A 9,022-nucleotide genomic window follows, 5' to 3' on the forward strand; every position below is an offset into this window, starting at 1 on the left:
TTCAAATGACATTACACTCACCTGTCCAGGTGAACAATAAACATGTTACATGAGTCAGCACTTCTGTCTCTAAATTGTAAATAAAGTTTCATTTAAATATAAAGAAAATGATTCTGTTTCATTCACACAAAAAAGTGAAGTACACAGTCACACTAACATACAAGTGAAGTAACATACGTGTACACTAACATACATATAGTAACATACGTGTACACTAACATACAAGTGAAGTAACATACATGTACACACTAACAGATATGTGAAGTAACATACATTTAAAGTAACATACATGTACACTAACAGACATGTGAAGTAACATACATTTAAAGTAACATACATGTACACTAACATACAAGTGAAGTAACATACATGTACACTAACATACAAGTGAAGTAACATACATGTACACTAACATACATATAGTAACATACGTGTACACTAACATACAAGTGAAGTAACATACATGTACACACTAACAGACATGTGAAGTAACATACATTTAAAGTAACATACATGTACACTAAGATACATGTGAAGTAACATACATGTACACTAACAGACATGTGAAGTAACATACATGTACACTAACATACAAGTGAAGTAACATACATGTACACTAACATACATTTAGTAACACACATGTACACTAACATACAATTAAAGTAACATACATGTACACTAACATACAAGTGAAGTAACATACGTGTACACTAACATACAAGTGAAGTAACATACATGTACACTAACATACAAGTGAAGTAACATACATGTACACTAACATACAAGTGAAGTAACATACATGTACACTAACATACAAGTGAAGTAACATACATGTACACTAACATACATTTAGTAACATACATGTACACTAACATACAATTAAAGTAACATACATGTACACTAACATACAAGTGAAGTAACATACATGTACACTAACATACATTTAGTAACATACATGTACACTAACATACATTTAAAGCAACATACATGTACACTAAGACACATGTGAAGTAACATACATGTACACTAAGACACATGTGAAGTAACATACATGTACACTAACATACATTTAGTAACATACATTTAAAGTAACATACATGTACACTAACATACATTTAGTAACATACATGTACACTAACATACATTTAAAGTAACATACATGTACACTAACATACAAGTGAAGTAACATACATGTACACTAACATACATTTAAAGTAACATACATGTACACTAACATACATTTAAAGTAACATACATGTACACTAACATACAAGTGAAGTAACATACATGTACACTAACATACATTTAGTAACATACATGTACACTAACATACAAGTGAAGTAACATACATGTACACTAAGACACATGTGAAGTAACATACATGTCCACTAACATACATGTGAAGTAACATACATGTCCACTAAGACACATGTGAAGTAACATACATGTCCACTAAGACACATGTGAACATATGTGTACTTATCATGGGATGTATTGTCGTGTGGATAGACCAAAGAAAGGTGGTGTCATGTTCAGGTAATTCTGTCTGAATCACCAAACAGCTGGAATTTCTCGCAGTGAGAAATTTGTAAGGATTTAAATTGAACAGTGGGTTAGGGTTAGGGTTAGGGTTAGGGTTAGGGTTAGTTAGGTTGGGTTAGGGTTAGGGTTAGGGTTAGGGTTAGGGTTAGTTAGGTTGTCAGAGGCAGGTTAGGGTTAGGGTTAGGGTTAGGGTTAGGGTTAGTTAGGTTGTCAGAGGCAGGTTAGGGTTAGGTCAGGGTAAAAGCGCAGCGTCCTCTGGAGGACGCTACGGGGGGCACGGGCTCTCGGGGGGACCAACGGTTTTAATAAGTAATTAAAACTTTGCCATTAAAACCCTCCTTAAAAACCAAAAGGTTTTCATTAAGACCCTCTTAAGACACTCTAAAATTTGGTTTTAATTAAAAAGGGTAACCGGACCACCGCGCAGGAGAGGTCGGCGGAGCTCTGTAGCTGGCTAAAACCTACCCCGTCCCAGGGCCTCTGATAAAAACACCAAGGAGCTGAATGACTTTCATTGTCCTAGAAATTAAGAAAGAGAAAATTAAAAGCTAAATAAATAAAATACATAATTTAAAACAGATAAAATAAAGATCCTATTTATAAGTGCCCTGAACTGAATTAAAAGGCCTGGCGAAAGTTAAGTATAAATGTATCTACAAAATAAAAGAATAAGTGTTAAAATTGATAAAAGGTTAGTTAATAAATGTAAAAAAGTGCATAAATAAAATAAGTGCTTAAATTCACATTAAAACCACACTCATAAAAATACATGGGTTAGTAAAATTGTAGAAACATATATACATCTTTATTTACACTGGTTAAAACATCTTAATGCAGTTCATAAAATAATAGGATCTTTGTTGATTAAGTTAAAAGAGGATAAGAAAGTAAACAAGTATAAGACAAGGAGAGGTCCAATAAAATGTCATAAAACAGGGCAAGGTGTCTTTAAAAAAGGTTTTTGTTATTTGTTAAAAAGTGTTTCGAGGCGCGCCCTCCGCAGGCAGGTTCTACCTCATAAATTAATTTAAAAGATAAATAATCTAATTTAGAAATCAAAATTCGGCTAAAATAAGATTTTAAAAGGTCCAGAGTCTCCTCATAGGGATCTAAAAGTGCTAAAACAAACATACATGCAATAAGTGCTGGATACATTTTAAAATTCAATGAATAGACATAATTAAAAAAGGGGGGGGGGAGGGGGGGGGGGGGTTTAAAACATGCATAAGACAATTTAAGGTAAAACATAAATAAATTAAGATCCCATAGAGGAGGAGTGGGCTATAAAATCAATATTTGAAAAATAAAAGCTAAAGATTAAAAGAAGGAGGGTAGCCCGGCCCGCAGAGGGTCGGCCTGTTAAAACCTGTAAGAGAGGCCCCGGGAGGTCAGGGGGTCAGTATTTTCTAAAACCCACTAAAAGCTATATTAAAAAAGAAGGAAATGGATCCACCCTAATATTTCTCATTAAGACCGGTAGGTTCTATTGTTTTTAAGAGGTGGATCCATTTCCTTTCCGCCGCTCGTCTCTGGACAGTGGTCCAGTCCCTGTTGCTCTCCAGGCCCATGCTCTGCACATTGTGTTGGCCGTGGAGTTTAAAATGTGCATACAAGACAGTGGTGCCATTCCCGCTATTAATATGATAAAAATGCTGTCTAATGCGCGCGGTGATGTCGTTTCTAGTCTCCCCCACATAGAGTCTGTGGCAGGCCTTACATCTTATAGCATATACTGCATTAGTTGTTGTGGGTTTTAAGGCCTGCCACGGGTTGATACCGACTCTGGCATGGGGGTTAAAAATGTGGGGGAGACGGATAAAACCAATGTCCGAGCCTCGAGACGCTTCCCTGTCTTGGTTATTTTTATTAAAATCTGTATGAACCAGAAAGTCTTTCAAGTTTTTGTTCCTGCGATGGGCGGAGATCAGCCGGCAGTCGCCCAGCACGTCACAGCCCTCCCTCGCCCCCTCAAAATTAGACCTGAGAGTTGAAATTAACCTCTTTAAGTTCTCTGAATAAGTGGTTACTAAGGGGACGAGAGTAGGACCGGGCGGCCGGGCGCTGGGATTGTTATATCTATCCTGAAAGGTCCGGCCAACCTCCGCCTTGATGGTTCTGAGGAAGCGTCTCGAGTAACCCCTGGGCCTCAGCGCACTAAAGAGGGTGCTGGTGGCCTCCTCCACATGCTCCGGGAAGGTGCAGATTCTGCGGAAGCGTATCAGCTGGGATTTTATCAGACCTCTGTACGTGTGCCTGGGGTGATAGCTCGACTTGTGAAGGAGTGCGTGGCGGTCCGTGTCTTTGAAATGTACTTTGGTGGCCAGTGTTTTGGACTGGTCACTAGAGGCACGGAAGAAGACACAGGTGTCCAAAAATTCTATTGCAGATGTGGAAATGTTGTGTTTGAGTGTTATTTTGGGGTGGTGTGTGTTGAGGGTGTCCAGGAAGGTCGTGAAATCCTGATGTGTGCCGTCCCAGAGGCCGAAGATGTCGTCCAGGTACCGGAAATACAGGAGGGGTTTGGTGGTGAGTGTGGCGAAGGCCGTTTCCTCCCAGTGGGCCAGATAAATGTCTGCGTAGGCTGGCGCATATTTCCGGCCCATCGCACAACCGCACAGCTGGAGGTAGTGCTGATTATTAAAAGTGAAGTCGTTGCGGGTGAGGGTGATGTGCAGGAGTTGTAGGAGGTGGCTGTCGGGTCTGGATGGGTCTGGGTGTTTGTTGAAGAGATGTTTTATTGCAGCTAAACCAAGTGGAGTTTCTATGTTAGTGTAAAGGGAATCTATGTCTATGGAAAACAGGAAGGTGTGACCGGGTACCTGAAGGTGTTTTATTTTATTAACAAAATGGTAGGTGTCCTTGATGTAGCTGGGGTGCAGTTTGGAAAGTGGATTGATGAAGTGGTCGATGTATTCTGTGATGGTGTATGTTTCGGAGTTGCAGTCGCTGACAATGGGGCGGCCGACCGGAACCACCGAGGGGACCGTCCAGGTGTCAGGAGGCTTGTGGATCTTGGGGAGCAGGTAGAAGAGGCGGGGCCTGGGCTCACTGGGACCGTCCAGATATTGTTTCTGTTTGAAATTGATGAATTTTTGTCTGTAGAGTGTTTCTGTAATCTTTCTAACTAGTGTCTGTGTCTCTAATTGTAGTGGGTGTGTCAGTAGTTGGTAATATGTGTTGTTATTTAACTGTCTATGTGCTTCTAAAATGTAATTGTCCCTATCCTGAATAACTATTTGGCCCCCCTTATCTGCTGGCTTAATGACTATGTGTTTGTGATTACCCAATGTTCTGATGATGCGTTTGTGTTCCTGACTAATGTTGTGCGTTCTATGTGGCAGGGGGCGCCAATGTGTGAGTGCTTGGTTGTTTTTATGGATGAGTTGTGAAATAGCAGGTGAGAGTGTGTCCGTGTTTGGTGACCAGTGGGACGGCCCAGTGAACAGCACGGGGTCCCGCCTCTGCCCCCCCTGGAAGTGATCCAGGAGTTTCAGCCTCCTGTGGAAGGTGTGCAGGTCCCCCCTGAGCTCCGGCCGGGTGGGTGGGTTGGGTGTGGGAATGAAGGTGAGTCCTTTTTCTAGTAACTCCAGCTGTGCAGCTGTGAGGGAGAAAACGGCACAGAGGTTGGTGATGTTGGACTGATGGGGAGGTGTGGTATGACAGTTATCCCCAGTTATAAGTTTAACTGTTCCTTCCAGTACCTGAACAACATCCCGGCCGTGTCAGAGGTCCAGTGTATATTGTCTGTGCCAGTCCGGAAGAGTTGTGAGTTGATGTCTGGAATGAAGTTATATTTGGCAGTGATGGTGTCATTGAGTTTGGTGAGGAGTGTCCGTTTGTGTGAGTCCAGTCTGGGTGAGAAGTTTATTACAGGGATGTAGATGGTGGCGTTGGGGAAGGTGGTCTGGCTGGTCCTCCACATTGTCTGTAACTGTTTGGTGAATGTGGTGGGGTCGTGTTCTGAAAGACAGTTGTTGAGTCCGGCTGATAAGATGACCTGTGTGGTGTTGTGACATGGGGTGAGTTTTTTCAGGATGGTGGCTATGTGATGAAAGTTTGCTCCGGGGTAACTGTCTACTTGGATGTGTGGGTCTGTGAATGAAGGGATCCGGGAGAGGTTGGAGTCACCTATGATGAGTGTCCTCTTCCGGACCTCCAAGTGCCAGTCCTGTATTTTTCTGTGTGTGCGTGGGTGTGTGTGTGGTTCCGGGCGACTCGGGGAGCCATGTGCCGCCACAGAGGCCCTGGTGGAGTGAGAGGTGGATAACTCAGATGTTGGGGTTGTTTTCAGCTTTGCTGTCGTTGCTCCCTTCATCATCATGGAATTGTTATCCACCTCTATGCTGGTGTCTGGCTCACAGGGCTCTGTGGCAAGCAGCTCTGGCTCCCCCTGCTGGCTGTGGTGTGTAACTGTAGGTGGAGAAGATGAAATGGTGTTACTGCAGGGTAAAACTATGTTGCTGTAAGGTGGTGATTGTACTGGGAGGGTGCTGACTGGGTGTGGGGAAGGTGAGGAGGGAGGGGAGGAGGGGGCGACAGGGGGGCAGGCAGAGGACCCAGCCCGTGCATGCCCCGGACGGTCGAGTGTGCCCTGGGGGATTGGGTGGATTTCAACCTTCACCCGCCGTCCGGGGTTGCGTTTCGGCAACGGGGGCTGTGCCACTCCGCCGCGTCCCGATGCCGCCGCCGACCCCCCCAGCGTACAGAGGTCTGTGGAGAGAGGTTGTGTGGAGGTGGAAGGGGGGGAGTGAGGGGAGGTGGTGAGAGGAGCAGGGGAGGGGGGTTGATGAAGGTTAGGTTTAGGGCAGGGGGGAGGTAAGGTGGTAGAGGGAGGAGGGGGGGAGGAGGGGGGAGGGTTAGGGTTAGGGAGAAGGGAACCCCGACGGTTAGGTTTAGGGCAGGGGGAAGGTAAGGTAGTAGAGGGAGGAGGGGGGGAGGAGGGGGGAGGGTTAGGGTTAGGGAGAGGGGAGCCCCGACGGTTAGGTTTAGGGCAGGGGGAAGGTAAGGTAGTAGAGGGAGGAGGGGGGGAGGGAGGGGGAGGGGAACCCCGAAGGTTAGGTTTAGGGCAGGGGGGAGGGAAGGTGGTAGAGGGAGGGAGAGGGGAACCCCGAAGGTTAGGTTTAGGGGAGGGGTTGGGTGAGGCAGTAGGAGGAGAAGGAACGGAGGGAGGAGGGTTAGGGTCAGGTAAGGTCATAGGGGAGACCGGAGAGGAGGAAGAGGGAGGGCAGGTGGGAGTAGGTAGGAGAGGAGTAAGAGGGAGGTTGCTGAGGGTGATGGGTGAGCCTGTTGTTTGGGGGAGGGGAGGAAAGTCTGTGGGGGAGAGTTGAAGCACAGGAGGGCCCTCCTGGCTCCGGGGCCCCCTGGTTAGGAGGTCCCTTAGAGTGGAGACCGAGGAGGACGTGAATCTCCTCCTGTACCTCGCCCTCCCCCACTGGAGGGCCCTGTCAAAGGCCTCCTGGCTGTAGGGGGGGATGTTGTCCAGCTCCACAGCAATAACGTGATCGTAGTGCTCTGTGAGGATGGTCATGTTGTTCTGCATCCAGGTGTGGGTGTTCTGTTTAACTTTATCTAAGGTGGTGAGGTTGGGTGAAGAGGGTTTGATGAAGGCGGTGAGGCGGTGGGCTTTCTTCATCATCCCCTGTGGGAATGAACCGGTTGTGACTGTGTTGTAGAGTATTTCGGAGTGGTGGATGGCCTGAAGGAGTTTAAAATACCGTTTACTTTGTACGTGGAGTTCCGGTGTGAGCTGTGTGTGTGACGCTGGTGGTCGGGTGCTCGCTCCAGGCGGGGGGGCAGTGGAGCAGTGGTTGGTGCTCCCCCACCTCCCCCGGCCTGGAGTCGCTAGTGGTGTGAAGCGGTTAGTGAGAGTGATGGACATGTCGCTGTGGAGCTGGAGAAGTGGTGAGGGGAAACCCAGCCGATAGACGCCCCCCAGAGAATGAGTGGAAAAATACTGGCACCCCCCACGGACAAGGGAGGAAGCACCAGAAATAAAAGAAATAAAAAGAGGGCCAGACAACCTGAGCTAAAAACAGGAGCTAAAATGGAGGGTGGACAGGTGTGTCTGGGCCTAAAAACTGAAGCTAAAAAGGTAGAGGAAACCCAACCCGGGGGAAGAGATGGGAGGGAATTTAAAAAGGGGGGGGGGGGGGAATAAAAAGAAGTGTGAATAAAAGTGCAATTAAGATTGTTTGTAAAAACCAGTCTCTTAAAAAACTCACAGGTCAGGGGCCTGGTTAAGGCCTCCTCAGCAGGGCTTCTCCTGGTCTGAAAAGGAGGGGGGTACTGTACCAGTCTTTCTCCCCTCCAGGGGGTGGTTTTATGTAAAACCCATAAGACCAGTAAAAGCAGGATAAAAGCAGGATAAAAAGCTGACGTGTCCTTGGAGATCCGTGCAGACGGTGGTGACTTGCTGTTCTTCAGTGTGCACACCTAAAACGCTGTCACTCACCGTATTTGATGGGTTGTAGCTGCAGGTCTCCTTGGGTGATGGTGTGAGCTTAAAATCCGCTGTTGGAGCTGTTAAAAACCATGGTGAGGTAAAAAACGGTTTAAAAACAATCCGTAGAGCTTAAAAAAAGGTTAAGAGAGCACTTTAAAAGTTTTGTATAAAAGAAGAAATAAAATAAATAAAAAAATTAAAAGGGGTCCTCCCTAACCCTAACCCTAACCCTAACCCTAACCCTAACCCATACAATTAAAGTAACATACATGTACACTAACATACAAGTGAAGTAACATACATGTACACTAACATACATTTAGTAACATACATGTACACTAACATACATTTAAAGCAACATACATGTACACTAAGACACATGTGAAGTAACATACATGTACACTAAGACACATGTGAAGTAACATACATGTACACTAACATACATTTAGTAACATACATTTAAAGTAACATACATGTACACTAACATACATTTAGTAACATACATGTACACTAACATACATTTAAAGTAACATACATGTACACTAACATACAAGTGAAGTAACATACATGTACACTAACATACATTTAAAGTAACATACATGTACACTAACATACATTTAAAGTAACATACATGTACACTAACATACAAGTGAAGTAACATACATGTACACTAACATACATTTAGTAACATACATGTACACTAACATACAAGTGAAGTAACATACATGTACACTAAGACACATGTGAAGTAACATACATGTCCACTAACATACATGTGAAGTAACATACATGTCCACTAAGACACATGTGAAGTAACATACATGTCCACTAAGACACATGTGAACATATGTGTACTTATCATGGGATGTATTGTCGTGTGGATAGACCAAAGAAAGGTGGTGTCATGTTCAGGTAATTCTGTCTGAATCACCAAACAGCTGGAATTTCTCGCAGTGAGAAATTTGTAAGGATTTAAATTGAACAGTGGGTTAGGGTTAGGGTTAGGGTTAGGGTTAGTTAGGTTGGGTTAGGGTTAGG

General features: G+C 44.6%; 1 protein-coding gene across 1 annotated transcript in view; it reads left to right on the forward strand.

The window, feature by feature from the left end:
* The window catches only part of il6st (interleukin 6 cytokine family signal transduce), a 16,661-nt gene extending 16,553 nt beyond the window's left edge, over positions 1-108 (forward strand). Inside the window, exon 17 of the mRNA XM_079364098.1 lies at positions 1-108. This exon is cut by the window's left edge and continues 67 nt beyond it. The gene's annotated coding sequence lies outside the window, so the exon portion shown is untranslated.
* The last annotated feature ends 8,914 nt before the right edge of the window (positions 109-9,022 follow it).

The sequence above is a fragment of the Symphodus melops genome, assembly GCF_947650265.1.
Source record: "Symphodus melops genome assembly, chromosome: 16".
NCBI lineage: Eukaryota > Metazoa > Chordata > Actinopteri > Labriformes > Labridae > Symphodus > Symphodus melops.